The following is a 22,851-nucleotide window of genomic DNA, read 5'->3' as shown; positions in this document are numbered from 1 at the left end:
ATCTATACATTCTTGCTCAATATTGACCACATTAATGAGGCTTTGTTTCACTTTGAGTGCATAGAATTATACGCTTTTCTGAATAATGCTGCCCAACACTTAACTCTAGTATCAGCAGATTCTTCTCACTAAATGGCTAACGTAGCATTAGACTTAAACTAACCAAGATTTCTATTGTCGTATATCATGCACAAAATCCACTCAGTTTAGCATCAGATACATGTGGTTCATAAATTGGTTTCTGCTTTCTCAGGTTATTTGGATATAAACATTAGCACTATAAAACATCTGTTAAACTTAAATAAACACTCTAGTCCACAAGCCAGAATACGCTTTAACAATCACAGCACTCTCCGGACTGATAGATGCTCAGTTAAGCAAAAAGTATAAGCTGGTCAGGTCCTACCTGTAGAGCACGACCTACTCTACGCACGAAGCGATGTCTGCGCTGAATGACTATAAAGGAAGCCTAGCGGAATATCAGCCATCGAAGCAAGAGCCGACCTGGGGAATCTGACTGCTCCAGAACTAGCCTCCGTCTCTGATCGTGCAAAAGACTCCTGCGAACAAGCTGGCGCTAGAGGACTCACCACCACTGCCTTCTAAGAGCCCCAAAGCTAAGTGAAGATCAGAGCTCCTGGACTAATCTCCTTCTTCTCCAAGAATGCCGAACAGTGAGCACGGGAGACTGGGCGTGGCCGGTGTCGTCATCGTAGGCACGCCCATGCCAAATCTCACACATCTCGCGTGAGATGCCAAATCTCACGCATCCTGGGTGGGAAAAAGTTAGTAAAGAGAACAAACATACTAGGACACATGAATATGCACAAAAAGGATATGTACATATGGAGACCACAGATTAGAATTCAACAAGGTGTGGTTTGCCTCTTTAAACATTTACGCCACCACAATCCTCCAGAGGCTACTCTATGGCTTTTACCACATAAGGGTTGATCGCACCGGAACAGGCGTTTGTGCCTACAGGATGGGGCGGGCCCTAGACCGTAAGCCGCCCTGGTCCTGACAGTACTTCCCCCTCCCTGGAGCGGTCTAGGGCCCGGCTTAAGAGGGTTTCGGGAGTGGAAGCGTTGCAACAAGTGAGAGGCATGCACATTCTCAGCTGGCTCCCAAGAGTCATTCTCAGGTCCATAAGGTTTCCAGGAAATCAGATACCATAACTTTGTACCTCTACATTTGTAATCCAATATGTCTTGTATCTCATACTCCCAATTTCCTTGAACCAAAAGAGGTGCTGGCTTTCTGGACATGCGTCGTCCAGCAGGTTTCAAAAGGGAGGTATGAAATACCGGATGAATCCGCAAACCTTTGGGTAAGAGTAGTTTGTACGTTACTGGATTAATCTGACGAACAATTGGATACGGGCCTATGAATTTTGAATGAAACATGCTCTTTTGTTTGAAGACAAAGTTCTTTGTGGATAACCAAACATGATCCCCCTGAACATAGTGGGGACCTGCTCGGTGATATTTATCATATTGTTCTTTATATTTTTTCTTGGCTTGCAACAACTGGTCATGAATCTTTTGATGAACTTTTTGCATGAGACGAACTGTGTCCTGTACAGCTGGTGTGTCACACTCTATTTTGGGTAGAGTCAATGGAATAGTGTTTGGCACGTATCCATACAGCCCTTCAAATGGAGTAGAACTGGTGGATGAATGAGGTGATGCGTTATAGGCTATTTCTGCCATCCATAACAGATCTTTTAGTGTCAGAGACATAACACCGTAGGTATTGTTTTAAAGTCTGATTTAAACGTTCAGTCTGGCCGTCCGTTTGTGGGTGGTAACTAGTCGACATGGTTGAAGCTATCTGTAAACTTTGACACCATTGTTGCCAGAACTTAGACGAAAATTGGGATGCACGATCTAACAAAAGGACGGATGGCAAACCATGCAAACGTACAATGTTTTGTAGAAATATCTGTGCTAATTGTCCTGCAGTTGGTAATCGTTTGCATGCAATGAAAAGAGCATATTTTGTTAGGCTGTCTATTACTACTAAGATAACGGAATGTTGGTTTACTAGTGGTAGTCCTGTGATAAAGTCTAAAGAAACAGGATCCCATGGTTTGGTTGGTGTGGGTAGTTCTTGCAGTAAACCTTTTGGTTTACTATGCTCAGTTTTAAATCGTGCACATGTTTCACAATCTTGCGCCATTTTGGGAACGTCTTGTCTAAGCGTTGGCCACCAAAACAATTGTTGAATTTTCTCCATGGTTTTTCTAGGGCCTGGATGTCCTGACAAAGGAAGAGAGTGTAACCAATGAAAGACTGTCTCTTGTAATTTCTTGGTGGGTAAATACACTTGTTTTCCATGGAATGGTATTCCCTCTTTGATGGATCGAGTTGGATCCTTTTTTAGCCATTGTGTCCATAACAAAGGAGGAAAATGTGTATGAATGTCATCTAAAAATTCTTCGGTTTTCAATACACAGAGCACTCTCTCAGGATCAATAAGGGCTTGGGGAAGTCCTTCACTTTTGCGCAATGAGGAATCTTTTCTGGAAAGTGCATCTTCTTTTTTATTATCTTGCCCTGGGCGGTAAGTTACAATAAAATCATACTCGGCGAAGAACATCATCCAACGTAGTTGGCGTGGAGTCAACATCCTTGCGGAACTCATGAATTGCAGGTTTCAATGGTCTGTGTAGACAGTCACTGTGAACCGTGCTCCTAAAAGATAATGTCGCCATTCTTTGAAAGCGTCATGTATGACTAACAATTCTTTTTCTGCTATGGTGTAATTTTGTTCAGCTTGATTTAATTCTCGAGACATGTACGCCACAGGATCCAATTGACGAGTGTTTTGGATCGTTGAGACAAAATGGCACCAATTGCTACATCTGAGGCGTCTGCTTCAATAATGAATGGTTCATATACATCCGGATGCATTAGAATGGGAGCTGCTGTAAAGGCACGTTTTAAGCTATCGAATGCGTTATTACCGTCTGGGGTCCAGTCAAATTTTTCCTTTTTTCTTAACAGTCGTGTGATTGGAGCAACAACTGCAGAGAATTGCTCTATGAAACGGCAATAAAAATTCGCAAACCGTAAAAAACATTGGACATCACAAACTGTTTTTGGAATCGGCCACTCTGCTACAGCTTGTATTTTTCTGTCAGTCATTTTCATGCCTGTTGGTGTGAGCAATACTCCCAAAAATTCGACTTCAAAGACATGAAAATCGCACTTTGATAATTTACAATACAGGTTATGATTTTGTAATGTTCTCAGTACCTTTTTCACGTGACCTTCATGACTAGCTATAGAATCAGAATAAATAAGTATATCGTCTATATAGACAATAACAAATAGGTCGAGGTACTCTCGCAACACGTCATTTAGAAAAAACTTAAACGCAGCCGGCGCGATACAGAGCCCAAAGGGCATAACCATATATTCAAATAGACCGTATCTGATTTTAAATGCGGTCTTCCATTCGTCCCTATTGCGGATGCGAACCAAATGGTACGCACTCCGAAGATCAAGTTTGGTGTAAATCACTGCTGTTTTTACCTGGTCCAAAATAACAGGAATTAACGGAAGTGGATATTTATTGTTGACTGTGATTTTGTTCAGTGCTCTATAGTCAATACAGACCCGTAATTCCCTATTTGCTTTTGGTATAAAATACAATGGAGAGGCTGCTGGTGATTTGGAAGGGCGAATAAAGCCGTTCTCCAAGTATTGATCTAGGTATTGTCTTAAATGTTGGTTTTCCTTTTCAGACAATGCGTATATATGACAATTGGGTACACAGGAACCAGGTACAAGATTGATTTGACAATCATATGTCCGATGTGGAGGGAGGGTTGCTGCTTTGACTTCACTAAAGACTTCTTGGTATTGTTCATAAGCCTTTGGGAGTACTGTTTGTTTTTCTTCCACTGTTGCAATTTGACTCGATGTTGGTGTTACCACCTTCAAACATGAGGAGTGACAAAATTGGGAATGAAAAACCAGTTCTCTTTTTTGCCAATCAACGATAGGATTATGTAAACAAAGCCAAGGCATTCCTAAAATAAAGCCATATTGTGGAGCTTGAATGACATCAAACCGAACCTCCTCCTTATGCTTTTGTTCTTGTGCATCAATACAGACCATGAGTATTTTAGAGGTTTGCATGGTAACAGGGCCTCCAGATAATACCTTGCCGTCTACAACTTGTACAGTTTCTGGCGTCTCTTTTTTCTCACAAAGTATTCGCATTCGTTGTGCTGTGTCTAAGTACACAAAGTTCCCAGTTGCGCCTGAATCTATTAACACTGCCATCTGATGTGTTTCTGTAGTTAATTGTATCTGTACTGCGAGTCGAAAATGGGCCTTATAGTTAGATACGCATGAATTTATGGAAGGGAAAGCGATGGTTCCCAAGAGATCCCCTTCTAAACATCTTCGGCACAAGAGTTTCCCGAATGCAGCTCTGTTGTTGTTCCTGCTAACGTCTTATTGACATGCTTAGGCTTTGCATTAGGTTTTAAAGAACAGTCTTTGACAAAATGTCCCTTTTTCCCACAATAGAGACATTGACCGTTTTTACGTCTACTGTCTTTTTCATCTTTGGACAATGGTTGTCTAAGAGTCCCAATTTCCATCGGTTCGACTGTTGTTTCTGAATTACTGAATTGCGGTCTGGGTTTGTTGTCAACCTTCTAACCAGGTCTATCATTCTTTTTCTTGTCCGTTCTCCTTTCGGACAGTCTATGGTCCAGACGCAAAGTTAGATTGATTAGCGCCGAACAAGAAACTGGTTGAGGATCAATTTGCGCTAGAACATCTTTAAGATCGTCCTTTAAACCTTGATAAAAGAGAGCAGCTCCTTTTTCTTCTGGCCAAGAGGTTTCAGCAATCAACCTATTGAAGTGTGACAAATAAGTAATAAGGTCTCTATTTCCTTGTCGTAATTGTAAAAACTCACGGTCTGCAGATAAAGTCACTGTTCGTCTATCAAATATTTTCTCAAATTCTTCAACAAAACACCGCCAGCTGTATAACAAAGTACTGTCTTTTCGAACCAACGGGACTGCCCAAATTAGCGGCATCCCCTGACAGATAAGAAATTAAAAAGGCAATTCTAGATTGGGGATCAGGAAAGGCAGCTGGTCGACAAGTAAAATGTAGTTCTATTTGGGTTAAAAATATCTTCACTTTAGAGGGGTCTCCGGAAAAGCGTTCAGGGGGTGCCAAAGGGATCTGAGGTGGAATAGTCACAGCAATATTGGTTGGAGGCTTAGATTCTCCACTCGGTGCTTCTTGAGGAAGGGGAGTGTTTAGCCGTTGTAAACGATCTACCTTGTCAGAAAGAATTGCTGTAGCATTCCTAGCTTCTGTAAAATCAGTTAGCATTTGAACTATCACTTTCATTAAATCGTCCAAGGTAGCCATTCTGTCAACGCACCCAGACCGGGAGGAATAAAATTTGTGGGCTCACTATTCTGTCAGACGAAGCCTTCCTCGGAGTCTGGATGCGATGATAAAAGGGCCCACCTCTCGATACCTTCAACTCTGACTGTATTACTTACACAGAGTATTGAAGTGATCAAGCGGGGGGGAAAGGGAATTAGGAAGGGAACAGCTGGGAAGGAGAACTGCAAAGAAAAAGTTAGCTACAAATAACAAACAACAACGTAATTTGCCTTTTGCGTGATAACGCCACTCAGAATGTATCTATACATTCTTGCTCAATATTGACCACATTAATGAGGCTTTGTTTCACTTTGAGTGCATAGAATTATACGCTTTTCTGAATAATGCTGCCCAACCCTTAACTCTAGTATCAGCAGATTCTTCTCACTAAATGGCTAACGTAGCATTAGACTTAAACTAACCAAGATTTCTATTGTCGAATATCATGCACAAAATCCACTCCGTTTAGCATCAGATACATGTGGTTCATAAATTGGTTTCTGCTTTCTCAGGTTATTTGGACATAAACATTAGCACTATAAAACATCTGTTAAACTCAAATAAACACTCTGGTCCACAAGCCAGAATACGCTTTAACAATCACAGCACTCTCCGGACTGATAGGTGCTCAGGTAAGCAAAAAGTATAAGCTGGTCAGGTCCTACCTGTAGAGCACGACCTACTCTACGCACGAAGCGATGTCTGCGCTGAATGACTATAAAGGAAGCCCAGCGGAATGTCAGCCACCGAAGCAAGAGCCGACCTGGGGAATCCGACTGCTCCAGAATTAGCCTCCATCTCTGACCGTGCAAAAGACTCCTGCGAACAAGCTGGCGCTAGAGGACTCACCACCACTGCATTCTAAGAGCCCCAAAGCCAAATGAAGATCAGAGCTCCTTGTCTAACCTCCTTCTTCTCCAAGAACGCCGAATAGTGAGCACGGGAGACTGGGCGCGGCCGGTGTCATCAACGTAGGCACGCCCATTCCAAATCTCAGGCATCTCGCGGGAGATGCCAAATCTCACGCATCCTGAGTGGGAAAAAGTTAGTAAAGAGAACAAACATACTAGGACACATGAATATGCACAAAAAAGGATATGTACATATGGAGACCACAGATTAGAATTCAACAAGGTGTGATTTGCCTCCTTAAACATTTACGCCACCACAATCCTCCAGGGGCTACTCTATGGCTTTTACCACTTAAGGGTTGATCGCACAGGAACAGGCGTATGTGCCTACAGGATGGGGCGGGCCCTAGACCGCAAGCCGCCCTAGTCCTGACATGCCCGCACTCATGCCCGATTGTAATGCAATAGGTCTCACGTAAATGCGAGTCCTAGTGCATTGTCAATGATCTCTACTTTCTTTCCTCTGGCTCTATGGTCTGAGCTACACTGTAACATACTTCTCTCTCTATGGTTAGGAGGTTAGCACTCTAGTTTTCCATTGGAACTCGACTTTCCTTTCTCTACTCTAGCCTCACTCTATGATCTGCCCTGCAGACATTCCTCAGACTCTATGTTCTAAGCAACATAGTAACTTGCTTCTCACTCTATGGTCTGCGCCACAGACATTCCTTTGATTCTACGGTCTGTGTTATTGATGCCTGCCGCCATTCCTGGTTTCTGACAGAGAGGAGTAGGTTCGGAGCAAGAGAGAAGAAGTGGACAGGTGGGGGGCTATGGAGCGAGGCCGAACAGAGGCGGACACTGCCTACTGCAGTCTGCCAGGCTTACTCTCATCCGGGGGCGCTGCCGGAGCAGCTGCCTTGGAGGCGATCGCCGCTGCAGGGACCAAGTAACCCCTGCTGCCTTCTTCCAGCCAAACCAGGCTCCCTCTCGCCCCAACCATGCAACCCAACCAGCTGAAGCTTGCTGAGAAGCTCAATAGCCTTAAGGAGCTTGACCTGGGCATGCTGAGCCACCTATACAACATCAAGAAGCAGGGCCATGTGTGGAAGGCCTGCGGGTCAACCAAATTCAAGGCGCCTGGCCTCAGTGACAAACTCCTGGAGGCCAACGTTAAGATAATCGTGTGCATGCTACCCGCTGTGGAGACCCGCAGCAGCAGAAACCAGCAGCAGCTGACCAAGCTGCAGCAGGACTCGCCCATCCTGATCAAGTACCTGGCCCTCTACTACTTCACCTTCGTGGACATGCTAGACTTCAAGCAGTATACCTGCAAGCTGCTGAGCACCATCACCGTCTGCCAGGTCTACCTCGACAATACCGTGAACTTCGATCTGACGCCCCTCTGATAGCTGCTCTGATGTCGTTTCCTAAATGGCTTGGCCTATAAACACCCCCTATTTCCCAAGCTCACACCCACTAACTGTCTGATGTCACTTGCTCACAACGCCCTCGTATAGACGGCCCCTGATGGTTTAAACAGACACCCTCTCTAAAATGTCTGTCGTCATTTCTCACAACATAATTTATAAATGGCCCCTGATTCCTCTTGCTTACCCACTGTAATAACCGTCTGACGTCACATCTTCTTGCCACTGCTTATAAATGTTACCTGACTTTCCTTGCTTACCCTAAATATGAGCTATGTCAAATACCTATACTGCTTCAGAGGCTTTTATGAACTGTTCACAAAGGTCAGAGCAACTGAGCACAGTCATACACTCATACAATATTCACGGGAAATGATTTGTAGTGTCCCCTGCTCATTGAGCAACTTTGCTATACTTATATAATTCCAATTATAGGAATAGCAAGCACTGCTGGTAAATATTCATTGGGATTTCAAAGGGCTCAACTGCTAGGTTGAAAATTGAAGGCGACAGGGGACACCCTTGCCTTGTGCCACACCGTAACATAAATGAACTTGAAGGAATACCAGTCCCATTCAGACCAAATCTTATGTTACGTAGGAATAGCTTCATATATTTCCAATTGACCCAGTAAAACACCCTTATAGGAGTCCTGTTTTACAAAAATTGCAGGTATTTTCATGCATCTGGCATTTTCAGCCAAGTGGGCAATACTTTGAACATTGTCACTCCCCTGTTAGTTCTGAACTAATTCCATGAGGTCAGTGTCTACTAGGACTGCCATAAATGATATCAGTCTGTTTGCTAGGACCTTTGTAAAAAACGTTTGTCAACCCTATTGCAAACAGTACCGCCTCCTTGGACACTCTCTGTACTTACACAACCCTGGCATGCAGCAGACTCCCTAGACACTGTCGGCACTCACACAACCCTGGCATGCAGCAGATATCCCTAGACACTGTCTGCATTCACACAACCCTGGCATGCAGCATATCTCCCTAGACACTGTCTGCACTCACACAACCCTGGCATGCAGCAGATCTCCCTAGACACTGTCTGCACTCACACAACCCTAGCATGCTGCAGATCTCCCTAGACACTGTCTGCACTCACACAACCCTGGCATGCAGCTGATCTCCCCAGACACTGTCTGCACTCACACAACCCTGGCATGCAGCAGATATCCCTAGACACTGTCTGCACTCACACAACCCTGGCATGCAGCATATCTCCCTAGACACTGTCTGCACTCATCCAACCCTGGCATGCAGCAGATCTCCATAGACACTGTCTGCACTCACACAACCCAGGCATGCTGCAGACTCCCTAGACACTGTCTGTACTCATACAACCCTAGCATGCAGCAGATCTCCCTAGACACTGTCTGCACTCACACAACCCAGGCATGCTGCAGACTCCCTAGACACTGTCTGCACTCACACAACCCTGGCATGCGGCAGACCTCCCTAGACACTGTCTGCACTCACACAACCCAGGCATGCTGCACACTCCCTAGACACTGTCTCCACTCACACAACCCTGGCATGCAGCAGACCTCCCTAGACACTGCCTACACTCACATAACCCAGGCATGAATCAGATCTCCCTAGACACTGTCTGCACTCACACAACCCTGGCATGCAGCAGACTCCCTAGACACTGTCGGCACTCACACAACCCTGGCATGCAGCAGTTCCCCCTAGACATTGTCTGGACTCACACAACCCTGGCATGCAGCAGAGCTTCCTAGACACTGTCTGCACTCACACAACCCAGGCATGCAGCAGATCTCCCTAGACACTGTCTGCACTCACACAACCCTGGCATGCAGCAGATCTCCCTAGACACTGTCTGTACTCACACAACCCTGGCATTCAGCCGATCTCCCTAGACACTGTCTGCACTCACACAACCCTGGCATTCAGCCGATCTCCCTAGACACTGTCTGCACTCAAACAACCCAGGCATGCAGCAGACCTCCCTAGACACTGTCTGCACTCACACAACCCTTGCATGCAGCAGACCTCCCTAGACACTGTCTGCACTCACACAACCCTGGAATGCAGCAGATCTCCCTAGACACTGTCTACACTCACACAACCCAGCCATGCAGCAGGTCTCCCTAGACACTGTCTGCACTCACACAACCCTGGCATGCAGCAGATCTCCCTAGACACTGTCTGCACTCGCACAACCCAAGCATGCAGCATATCTCCCTAGACACTGTCTGCACTCACACAACCCTGGCATGCAGCAGACTCCCTAGACACTGTCTGCACTCACACAACCCAGGCATGCAGCAGATCTCCCTAGATACTGTCTTCACTCACACAACCCTGGCATGCAGCAGATCTCCCTAGAAACTGTCTGCACTCACACAACCCAGGCATGCAGCAGATCTCCCTAGACACCGTCTGCACTCACACAACCCTGGCATGCAGCAGATCTCCCTAGACACTGTCTGCACTCACACAACCCAGGCATGCAGCAGATCTCCCTAGACACTGTCTGCACGAACACAACCCAGGCATGCAGCAGATCTTACTAGACACTGTCTGTACTCACGCAACCCTGGCATTCAGCAGATCTTACTAGACACTGTCTGCACTCACACAATCCAGGCATGCAGCAGATCTCCCTAGACACTGTCTGCACGAACACAACCCAGGCATGCAGCAGATCTTACTAGACACTGTCTGTACTCACACAACCCTGGCATTCAGCAGATCTTACTAGACACTGTCTGCACGAACACAACCCAGGCATGCAGCAGATCTTCCTAGACACTGTCTGTACTCACACAACCCAGGCATGCAGCGGATCTTACTAGACACTGTCTGCACTCACAGAACCCAGGCATACATCAGATCTTACTAGACACTGTCTGCACCCACACAACCCAGGCATGCAGCAGATCTTCCTAGACACTGTCTGTACTCACACAACCCAGGCATGCAGCGGATCTTACTAGACACTGTCTTCACTCACACAACCCTGGCATTCAGCCGATCTCCCTAGACACTGTCTGCACTCACACAACCCTGGCATTCAGCCGATCTCCCTAGACACTGTCTGTACTCACACAATCCAGGCATGCAGCAGACCTCCCTAGACACTGTCTGCACTCACACAACCCTGGCATGCGGCAGACCTCCCTAGACACTGTCTGCACTCACACAACCCAGGCATGCTGCACACTCCCTAGACACTGTCTCCACTCACACAACCCTGGCATGCAGCAGACCTCCCTAGACACTGCCTACACTCACATAACCCAGGCATGAATCAGATCTCCCTAGACACTGTCTGCACTCACACAACCCTGGCATGCAGCAGACTCCCTAGACACTGTCGGCACTCACACAACCCTGGCATGCAGCAGTTCCCCCTAGACATTGTCTGGACTCACACAACCCTGGCATGCAGCAGAGCTTCCTAGACACTGTCTGCACTCACACAACCCAGGCATGCAGCAGATCTCCCTAGACACTGTCTGCACTCACACAACCCTGGCATGCAGCAGATCTCCCTAGACACTGTCTGTACTCACACAACCCTGGCATTCAGACGATCTCCCTAGACACTGTCTGCACTCACACAACCCTGGCATTCAGCCGATCTCCCTAGACACTGTCTGCACTCAAACAACCCAGGCATGCAGCAGACCTCCCTAGACACTGTCTGCACTCACACAACCCTTGCATGCAGCAGACCTCCCTAGACACTGTCTGCACTCACACAACCCTGGAATGCAGCAGATCTCCCTAGACACTGTCTACACTCACACAACCCAGCCATGCAGCAGATCTCCCTAGACACTGTCTGCACTCACACAACCCTGGCATGCAGCAGATCTCCCTAGACACTGTCTGCACTCGCACAACCCAAGCATGCAGCAGATCTCCCTAGACACTGTCTGCACTCACACAACCCTGGCATGCAGCAGACTCCCTAGACACTGTCTGCACTCACACAACCCAGGCATGCAGCAGATCTCCCTAGATACTGTCTTCACTCACACAACCCTGGCATGCAGCAGATCTCCCTAGAAACTGTCTGCACTCACACAACCCAGGCATGCAGCAGATCTCCCTAGACACTGTCTGCACTCACACAACCCTGGCATGCAGCAGATCTCCCTAGACACTGTCTGCACTCACACAACCCAGGCATGCAGCAGATCTCCCTAGACACTGTCTGCACGAACACAACCCAGGCATGCAGCAGATCTTACTAGACACTGTCTGTACTCACGCAACCCTGGCATTCAGCAGATCTTACTAGACACTGTCTGCACTCACACAATCCAGGCATGCAGCAGATCTCCCTAGACACTGTCTGCACGAACACAACCCAGGCATGCAGCAGATCTTACTAGACACTGTCTGTACTCACACAACCCTGGCATTCAGCAGATCTTACTAGACACTGTCTGCACGAACACAACCCGGGCATGCAGCAGATCTTCCTAGACACTGTCTGTACTCACACAACCCAGGCATGCAGCGGATCTTACTAGACACTGTCTGCACTCACAGAACCCAGGCATACAGCAGATCTTACTAGACACTGTCTGCACGAACACAACCCAGGCATGCAGCAGATCTTACTAGACACTGTCTGTACTCACACAACCCTGGCATTCAGCAGATCTTACTAGACACTGTCTGCACGAACACAACCCAGGCATGCAGCAGATCTTCCTAGACACTGTCTGTACTCACACAACCCAGGCATGCAGCGGATCTTACTAGACACTGTCTGCACTCACAGAACCCAGGCATACAGCAGATCTTACTAGACACTGTCTGCACCCACACAACCCAGGCATGCAGCAGATCTTCCTAGACACTGTCTGTACTCACACAACCCAGGCATGCAGCGGATCTTACTAGACACTGTCTTCACTCACACAACCCTGGCATTCAGCCAATCTCCCTAGACACTGTCTGCACTCACACAACCCTGGCATTCAGCCGATCTCCCTAGACACTGTCTGCACTCACACAATCCAGGCATGCAGCAGACCTCCCAAAACACTGTCTGCACTCACACAACCCTTTCATGCAGCAGACCTCCCTAGACACTGTCTCCACTCACACGACCCAGGCATGCAGCAGATCTCCCTAGACATTGTCTGCACTCACAGAACCCTGGCATTCAGGAGATCTCCCTAAACACTGTCTCCACTCACACAACCCAGGCATGCAGCAGATCTCCCTAGACACTGTCTGCACTCACACAACCCTGGCATGCAGCTGATCTCCCTAGACACTGTCTGCACCCACACAACCCTGGCATGCTGCACATCTCTCTAGACATTGTCTGCACTCACAGAACCCAGGCATGCAGCAGATCTCCCTAGACACTGTCTGCACTCACACAACCCAGGCATGCAGCAGATCTCCCTGGACACTGTCTGCACTCACACAACCCAGGCATGCAGCAAATCTCCATAGACACTGTCTGCACTCACACAGCCCTGGCATGCAGCAGATCTCCATAGACACTGTCTGCACTCACACAACCCTGGCATGCAGCAGATCTCCCTAGACATTGTCTGCACTCACACAACCCTAGCACGCAGCTGATCTCCCTAGACACTGTCTGCATTCACACAACCCTGGCATGCAGCAGATCTCCCTAGACACTGTCTGCACTCACACAACCCAGGCATGCAGCGGATCTCCCTAGACACTGTCTGCACTCACACAACCCAGGCATGCAGCGGATCTCCCTAGACACTGTCTGCACTCACACAGCCCTGGCATGCAGCAGATCTCCCTAGACACTGTCTGCACTCACACAACCCTGGCATGCAGCAGATCTCCCTAGACACTGTCTGCACTCACAAAACCCAGGCATGCAGCGGATCTCCCTAGACACTGTCTGCATTCACACAACCCTGGCATGCAGCAGATCTCCCTAGACACTGTCTGCACTCACACAACCCTGGCATGCAGCAGATCTCCCTAGACACTCTCTGCACTCACACAACCCAGGCATGCAGCAGATCTCCCTAGACACTGTCTGCACTCACACAACCCTGACATGCAGCAGATCTCCCTAGACACTGTCTGCACTCACACAACCCTGGCATGCAGCAGATCTCCCTAGACACTGTCTGCACTCACACAACCCTGGCATGCAGCAGATCTCCCTAGACACTGTCTGCACTCACACAACCCTGGCATGCAGCAGATCTCCCTAGACACTGTCTGCACTCACACAACCCAGGCATGCAGCAGATCTCCCTAGACACTGTCTGCACTCACACAACCCTGGCATGCAGCAGATCTCCCTAGACACTGTCTGCACTCACACAACCCAGGCATGCAGCAGATCTCCCTAGACACTGTCTGCACTCACACAACCCTGACATGCAGCAGATCTTACTAGACCTTGTCTGCACTCAAACAACCCAGCCATGCAGCTGATCTCCCTAGACACTGTCTGCACTCACACAACCCTGGCATGCAGCTGATCTCCCTAGACACTGTCTGCACCCACACAACCCTGGCATGCTGCACATCTCTCTAGACATTGTCTGCACTCACAGAACCCAGGCATGCAGCAGATCACCCTAGACACTGTCTGCACTCACACAACCCTGGCATGCAGCAGATCTCCCTAGACACTGTCTGCACCCACACAACCCTGGCATGCTGCACATCTCTCTAGACATTGTCTGCACTCATACAACCCTGGCATGCAGCAGATCTCCCTAGACATTGTCTGCACTCACAGGACCCAGGCATGCAGCAGATCTCCCTAGACACTGTCTGCACTCACACAACCCAGGCATGCAGCAGATCTCCCTAGAAACTGTCTGCACTCATACAACCCTGGCATGCAGCAGATCTCCCTAGACATTGTCTGCACACACACAACCCTAGCATGCAGCTGATCTCCCTAGACACTGTCTGCACTCACCCAACCCTGGCATGCAGCAGATCTCCCTAGACACTGTTTGCACTCACACAACCCAGGCATGCAGCAGATCTCCCTAGACACTGTCTGCACTCACACAACGCAGGCATGCAGCAGATCTCCCTAGACACTGTCTGCACTCACACAACGCAGGCATGCAGCAGACCTCCCTAGACACTGTCTGCACTCACACAACCCTGGCATGCAGCAGAGCTCCCTAGACACTGTCTGCACTCACACAACCCTGGCATGCAACAGATCTTACTAGACACTGTCTGCAGTCACACAACCCTAGCATGCAGCTGATCTCCCTAGACACTGTCTGCACTCACACAAACCTGGCATGCAGCTGATCTCCCTAGACACTGTCTGCACCCACACAACCCTGGCAGGCAGCAGAACTCCCTAGACACTGTCTGTACTCACACAACCCTGGCATGCAGCAGATCTCCCTAGACACTGTCTGCACTCACACAACCCTGGCATGCAGCAGATCTCCCTAGACACTGTCTGCACTCACACAACCCTGGCATGCAGCAGATCTCCCTAGACACTGTCTGCACTCACACAACCCTGGCATGCAGCAGATCTCCCTAGACACTGTCTGCACTCACACAACCCTGGCAGGCAGCAGACCTCCCTAGACACTGTCTGCACTCACACAACCCAGGCATACAACAGATCTCCCTAGACACTGTCTGCACTCACACAACCCTGACATGCAGCAGATATCCCTAGACACTGTCTGCACTCACACAACCCTGGCATGCAGCACATCTCTCTAGACATTGTCTGCACTCACACAACCCTGGCATGCAGCAGATCTCTCTAGACACTGCACTCACACAACCCTGGCATGCAGCAGACCTCCCTAGACACTGTCTGCACTCACACAACCCAGGCATACAACAGATCTCCCTAGACACTGTCTGCACTCACACAACCCTGACATGCAGCAGATATCCCTAGACACTGTCTGCACTCACACAACCCTGGCATGCAGCACATCTCTCTAGACATTGTCTGCACTCACAGAACCCAGGCATGCAGCAGATCTCCCTAGACACTGTCTGCACTCACACAACCCAGGCATGCAGCAGATCTCCCAAGGCACTGTCTGCACTCACACAACCCTGGCATACAGCAGATCTCCCTAGACACTGTCTGGACCCACACAACCCTGGCATGCTGCAGATCTCCCTGGACACTGTCTGCACTCATACAACCCTGGCATGCAGCATATCTCCCTAGACATTGTCTGCACTCACAAAACCCTAGCATGCAGCTGATCTCCCTAGACACTGTATGCATTCACACAACCCAGGCATGCAGCAGATCTTACTAGACACTGTCTGCACTCATACAACCCTGGCATGCAGCAGATCTCCCTAGACATTGTCTGCACTCACACAACCCTAGCATGCAGCTGATCTCCCTAGACACTGTATGCACTCACAAAACCCTGGCATGCAGCAGATCTTACTAGACACTGTCTGCACTCACACAACCCTAGCATGCAGCTGATCTCCCTAGACACTGTCTGCACTCACACAACCCTGGCATGCAGCTGATCTCCCTAGACACTGTCTGCACCCACACAACCCTGGCATGCAGCTGATCCCCCTAGACACTGTCTGCACCCACACAACCCTGGCATGCTGCTGATCTCCCTAGACACTGTCTGCACTCACACAACCCAGGCATGCAGCAGATCTCCCTAGACACTGTCTGCACTCACACAACCCTGGCATGGAGCAGATCTCCCTAGACACTGTCTGCACTCACACAACCCTGGCATGCAGCAGATCTCCCTAGACATTGTCTGCACTCACACAACCCTGGCATGCAACAGATCTCCCTAGACACTCTCTGCACTCACACAACCCTGACATGCAGCAGAGCTCCCTAGACACTGTCTGCACTCACACAACCCAGGCATGCAGCAGATCTCCCTAGACACTGTCTGCACTCACACAACCCTGGCATGCTGCAGATCTCTCTAGACATTGTCTGCACCCACACAACCCTGACATGCAGCAGATCTCCCTAGACACTGTCTGCACTCACACAACCCTGGCATGCAGCAGATCTCCCTAGACATTGTCTGCACTCACACAACCCTGACATGCAGCAGATATCCCTAGACACTGTCTGCACTCACACAACCCAGGCATGCAGCAGATCTCCCTAGACACTGTCTGCACTCACACAATCCAGGCATGCAGCAGATATCCCTAGACATTGTCTGCACTCACACAACCCTGGCATGCAGCATATCTCCCTAGACACTGTCTGCACTCACACAACCCTGGCATGCAGCAGATCTCCCTAGACACTGTCTGCACTCACACAACCCTGGCATGCTGCAGATCTCCCTAGACATTGTCTGCACTCACACAACCCTGACATGCAGCAGATATCCCTAGACACTGTCTGCACTCACACAACCCTGGCATGCAGCAGATCTCCCTAGACACTGTCTGCACTCACACAACCCAGGCATGCAGCAGATATCCCTAGACACTGTCTGCACTCACACAACCCAGGCATGCAGCAGATATCCCTAGACACTGTCTGCACTCACACAACCCTGGCATGCAGCATATCTCCCTAGACACAGTCTGCACTCACACAACCCAGGCATGCAGCATATCTCCCTAGACACTGTCTGCACTCACACAACCCTGGCATGCTGCAGATCTCCCTAGACAATGTCTGCACCCACACAACCCTGGCATGCAGCAGATCTCCCTAGACACTGTCTGCACTCACACAACCCTGGCATGCTGCAGATCTCCCTAGACATTGTCTGCACTCACACAACCCTGACATGCAGCAGATATCCCTAGACACTGTCTGCACTCACACAACCCTGGCATGCAGCAGATCTTACTAGACACTGTCTGCACTCACAAAACCCAGGCATGCAGCAGATCTCCCTAGACACTGTCTGTACTCACACAACCCAGGAATGCAGCAGATCTCTCTAGACACTGTCTGCACTCACACAACCCAGGCATGCAGCAGCTATCCCTAGACACTGTCTGCACTCACACAACCCTGGCATGCAGCATATCTCCCTAGACACTGTCTGCACTCACACAACCCTGGCATGCAGCAGATCTCCCTAGACACTGTCTGCACTCACACAACCCTGGCATGCTGCAGATCTCCCTAGACATTGTCTGCACTCACACAACCCTGACATGCAGCAGATATCCCTAGACACTGTCTGCACTCACACAACCCTGGCATGCAGCAGATCTCCCTAGACATTGTCTGCACTCACACAACCCTGGCATGCAGCATATCTCCCTAGACACTGTCTGCACTCACACAACCCAGGCATGCAGCATATCTCCCTAGACACTGTCTGCACTCACACAACCCTGGCATGCTGCAGATCTCCCTAGACATTGTCTGCACCCACACAACCCTGGCATGCAGCATATCTCCCTAGACACTGTCTGCACTCACACAACCCTGGCATGCAGCAGATCTCCCTAGACACTGTCTGCACTCACACAACCCTGGCATGCAGCAGATCTCCATAGACACTGTTAGCACTCACACAACCCAGGCATGCTGCAGATCTCCCTAGACATTGTCTGCACCCACACAACCCTGGCATGTAGCAGATCTCCCTAGACACTGCCTGCATTCACATAACTCTGGCATGAAGCAGATCTCCCTACACACTGTCTGCACTCACACAACCCTGGAATGCAGCAGATCTCCCTAGACACTGTCTGCACTCACACAACCCAGGCATGTTGCAGATCTCCCTAGACACTGTCTGCACTCACACAACCCTGGAATGCAACAGATCTCCCTAGACACTGTCTGCACTCACACAACCCAGGCATGCAGCAGATATCCCTAGACACTGTCTGCACTCACACAACCCTGGCATGCAGCAGATCTTACTAGACACTGTCTGCACTCACACAACCCAGGCATGCAGCAGATCTCCCTAGACACTGTCTGTACTCACACAACCCAGGAATGCAGCAGATCTCTCTAGACACTGTCTGCACTCACACAACCCAGGCATGCAGCAGATATCCCTAGACACTGTCTGCACTCACACAACCCAGGCATGTTGCAGATCTCCCTAGACACTGTCTGCACTCACACAACCCTGGAATGCAACAGATCTCCCTAGACACTGTCTGCACTCACACAACCCAGGCATGCAGCAGATATCCCTAGACACTGTCTGCACTCACACAACCCTGGCATGCAGCAGATCTTACTAGACACTGTCTGCACTCACACAACCCAGGCATGCAGCAGATCTCCCTAGACACTGTCTGTACTCACACAACCCAGGAATGCAGCAGATCTCTCTAGACACTGTCTGCACTCACACAACCCAGGCATGCAGCAGATATCCCTAGACACTGTCTGCACTCACACAACCCTGGCATTCAGCATATCTCCCTAGACACTGTCTGCACTCACACAACCCTGGCATGCAGCAGATCTCCCTAGACACTGTCTGCACTCACACAACCCTGGCATGCTGCAGATCTCCCTAGACATTGTCTGCACTCACACAACCCTGACATGCAGCAGATATCCCTAGACACTGTCTGCACTCACACAACCCTGGCATGCAGCAGATCTCCCTAGACACTGTCTGCACCCACACAACCCTGGCATGCAGCATATCTCCCTAGACATTGTCTGCACCCACACAACCCTGGCATGCAGCAGATCTCCCTAGACATTGTCTGCACCCACACAACCCTGGCATGCAGCATATCTCCCTAGACACTGTCTGCACTCACACAACCCTGGCATGCAGCAGATCTCCCTAGACACTGTCTGCACTCACACAACCCTGGCATGCAGCAGATCTCCATAGACACTGTCTGCACTCACACAACCCTGGCATGCTGCAGATCTCCCTAGACATTGTCTGCACTCACACAACCCAGGCATGTTGCAGATCTCCCTACACACTGTCTGCACTCACATAACTCTGGCATGAAGCAGATCTCCCTACACACTGTCTGCACTCACACAACCCTGGAATGCAGCAGATCTCCCTAGACACTGTCTGCACTCACACAACCCAGGCATGTTGCAGATCTCCCTAGACACTGTCTGCACTCACACAACCCTGGAATGCAACAGATCTCCCTAGACACTGTCTGCACTCACACAACCCAGGCATGCAGCAGATATCCCTAGACACTGTCTGCACTCACACAACCCAGGCATGCTGCAGATCTCCCTAGACATTGTCTGCACCTACACAACCCTGGCATGTAGCAGATCTCCCTAGACACTGCCTGCATTCACATAACTCTGGCATGCAGCAGATCTCCCTAGACACTGTCTGCAGTCACACAACCCAGGCATGCAGCAGATCTCCCTAGACACTGTCTGCACTCACACAACCCAGGCATGCAGCAGATCTCCCTAGACACTGTCTGCACTCACACAACACTGGCATGCAGCAGACCTCCCTAGACACTGTCTGGACTCACACAACCCTGGCCTGCAGCAGATATCCCTAGACACTGTCTGCACTCACACAACCCAGGCATGCTGCAGATCTCCCTAGACATTGTCTGCACCCACACAACCCTGGCATGTAGCAGATCTTACTAGACACTGTCTGTACTCACACAACCCAGGCATGTAGCAGATCTCCCTAGACACTGTCTGCACTCACACAACCCTGGCATGCTGCAGATCTCCCTAGACATTGTCTGCACCTACACAACCCTGGCATGTAGCAGATCTCCCTAGACACTGCCTGCATTCACATAACTCTGGCATGCAGCAGATCTCCCTAGACACTGTCTGCAGTCACACAACCCAGGCATGCAGCAGATCTCCCTAGACACTGTCTGCACTCACACAACCCAGGCATGCTGCAGATCTCCCTAGACATTGTCTGCACCCACACAACCCTGGCATGTAGCAGATCTCCCTAGACACTGTCTGCACTCACACAACCCTGGCATGCTGCAGATCTCCCTAGACATTGTCTGCACCCACACAACCCTGGCATGTAGCAGATCTCCCTAGACACTGTCTGCACTCACACAACCCTGGAATGCAGCAGATCTCCCTAGACACTGTCTGCACTCACACAACCCTGGCATGCAGCAGATCTCCCTAGACACTGTCTGCACTCACACAACCCAGGCATGCAGCTGATCTCCCTAGACACTGTCTGCACTCACACAACCCAGGCATGCAGCAGACCTCCCTAGACACTGTCTGCACTCACACAATCCTGGCATGCAGCAGATCTCCCTAGACACTGTCTGCACTCACACAACCCAGGCATGCTGCAGATCTCCCTAGACATTGTCTGCACCCACACAACCCTGGCATGTAGCAGATCTCCCTAGACACTGCCTGCTTTCACATAACTCTGGCATGAAGCAGATCTCACTAGACACTGTCTGCACTCACACAACCCTGGAATGCAGCAGAGCTCCCTAGACACTGTCTGCACTCACACATCTCAGGCATGCAGCAGATCTCACTAGACACTGTCTGCACTCACACAACCCTGGAATGCAGCAGAGCTCCCTAGACACTGTCTGCACTCACACAACCCTGGAATGCAGCAGATCTCCCTAGACACTGTCTGCACTCACACAACCCAGGCATGCTGCAGATCTCCCTACACACTGTCTGCACTCACACAACCCAGGCATGCAGCCGATCTCCCTAGACACTGTCTGCACTCACATAACCCTGGCATGCAGCAGATCTCCCTAGACACTCTCTGCACTCACACAGCCCTGGCATGCAGCAGATCTCCCTAGACACTGTCTACACTCACACAACCCTGGCATGCAGCCGATCTCCCTAGACACTGTCTGCACTCACATAACCCTGGCATGCAGCAGGGAAGGGGTGAAGCTTCTCACAGTGTATTGATGCCGGCTTTTCAGGGTTCTCCCTGGGAGCTTCACCTTAGACCCCGCCATCTCTTCCTCAGAATAACCCTGAACACTCCTCTGAACTCTACGCGCAGGCTTTCACATTAGGATCGGACCAGAAGTCAAGTCATTCATTGTCAATCCTTAAACGAACGCTCCTTACTAACACTGCACACTCTTGTAACTCCATGCCATGATTGTCAGAAACTCTCAGGCTGGATCTCCTAGTACCTTGGAGCTTGTAAATAATTGAACAAAGTTCCAAAACTTCCCTCAAAAATTGCATTTTATATAGATCATGTCCTAATTCTAAATGCAGCCTACGCTGCACTGAGGTGGACAGCAGGCAATCACAGTACAGAACTGTGTCACCTCCTTCACCCCCAGCAAATGTGAAGGAAGCGGTAGAAAAACCATGGATTGTACATCACAGTTTTCTAAAAACTGGTTGACTAAACACCCTGGCATTTTTAGGATCTTCGTTGTATATGTACCTAAATATATACATATGGAGCAACATCTGAAGATGAAAAAACTGTCAATTTTACTTACTTTCATCATCTCATCCTGTGCCCTCCAAGCAGATATGTCTGATGAATAAGTCCACAGTTCGGCTCTCCGCCATCATCCAGAGGTATGAAGAAACAGCTGTTCTGTTGCTTCCAGTCCTCCCAATGGCAGAGTGACCTCCATTTTGAGTGATTTAAACTTCTTTCATCATTTAAAAGAGGCTCTTGGTTGATTACCGCTGACTTGTGTGATTCCCACCCTCAGTTTAGCTCTTCTCCCCTCCCTGTCTAGCTATTGATGTCCTTCAGGAGGGCGCTGTTGTTACAAACACCAATGTCCAGCTTGAGGGTGTTTTTGTGCTGTGATTGGACTGATGTCCCTATACAACTCTTCAAGGACAACTTGTTAGAGTACGTAGCAAAGCATCATTACCTGGGCTGTTATCAGTGAATGGTGGGTTCACTCTTGGAAGGGGTGTTTGAGATCTTGGGTCCCTCCGGCTCTCAATATATGTGTTAGTTTGAGGCAAGTAGCAAGTGGTGTGAAAGTACAGGGTTCAAATGAGGCTTTATTGTCACTCATTTAAGGCTTATTGCTTTTGTCTGTTCCCAAAAGGGACAGGAGGTTAGGATTATAGCACCCTTAAAATATAATTTAATACATTTAATAAAGCGCAGAAGCCATGTGAGAGTGGGGAGAATCCCGGGGTAGAATTATCTTTCTGTTGCCCTTTACCATTCATTTTCTTGATTTATCCTAAAGGAGATGCATAGTACACTTCTCACAA

General features: G+C 49.3%; 1 protein-coding gene across 1 annotated transcript in view; it reads left to right on the top strand.

The window, feature by feature from the left end:
- The window catches only part of LOC144768904 (cell adhesion molecule CEACAM6-like), a 113,623-nt gene that overhangs the window by 34,382 nt on the left and 56,390 nt on the right, over positions 1-22,851 (top strand). The window lies entirely within an intron of this gene.

This window comes from Lissotriton helveticus, chromosome 7 (genome assembly GCF_964261635.1).
Source record: "Lissotriton helveticus chromosome 7, aLisHel1.1, whole genome shotgun sequence".
Classification (NCBI taxonomy): domain Eukaryota; kingdom Metazoa; phylum Chordata; class Amphibia; order Caudata; family Salamandridae; genus Lissotriton; species Lissotriton helveticus.
The sequence above is the reverse complement of the archived record's forward strand: the minus strand, read 5'-3'. Positions and strand labels throughout refer to the sequence as shown.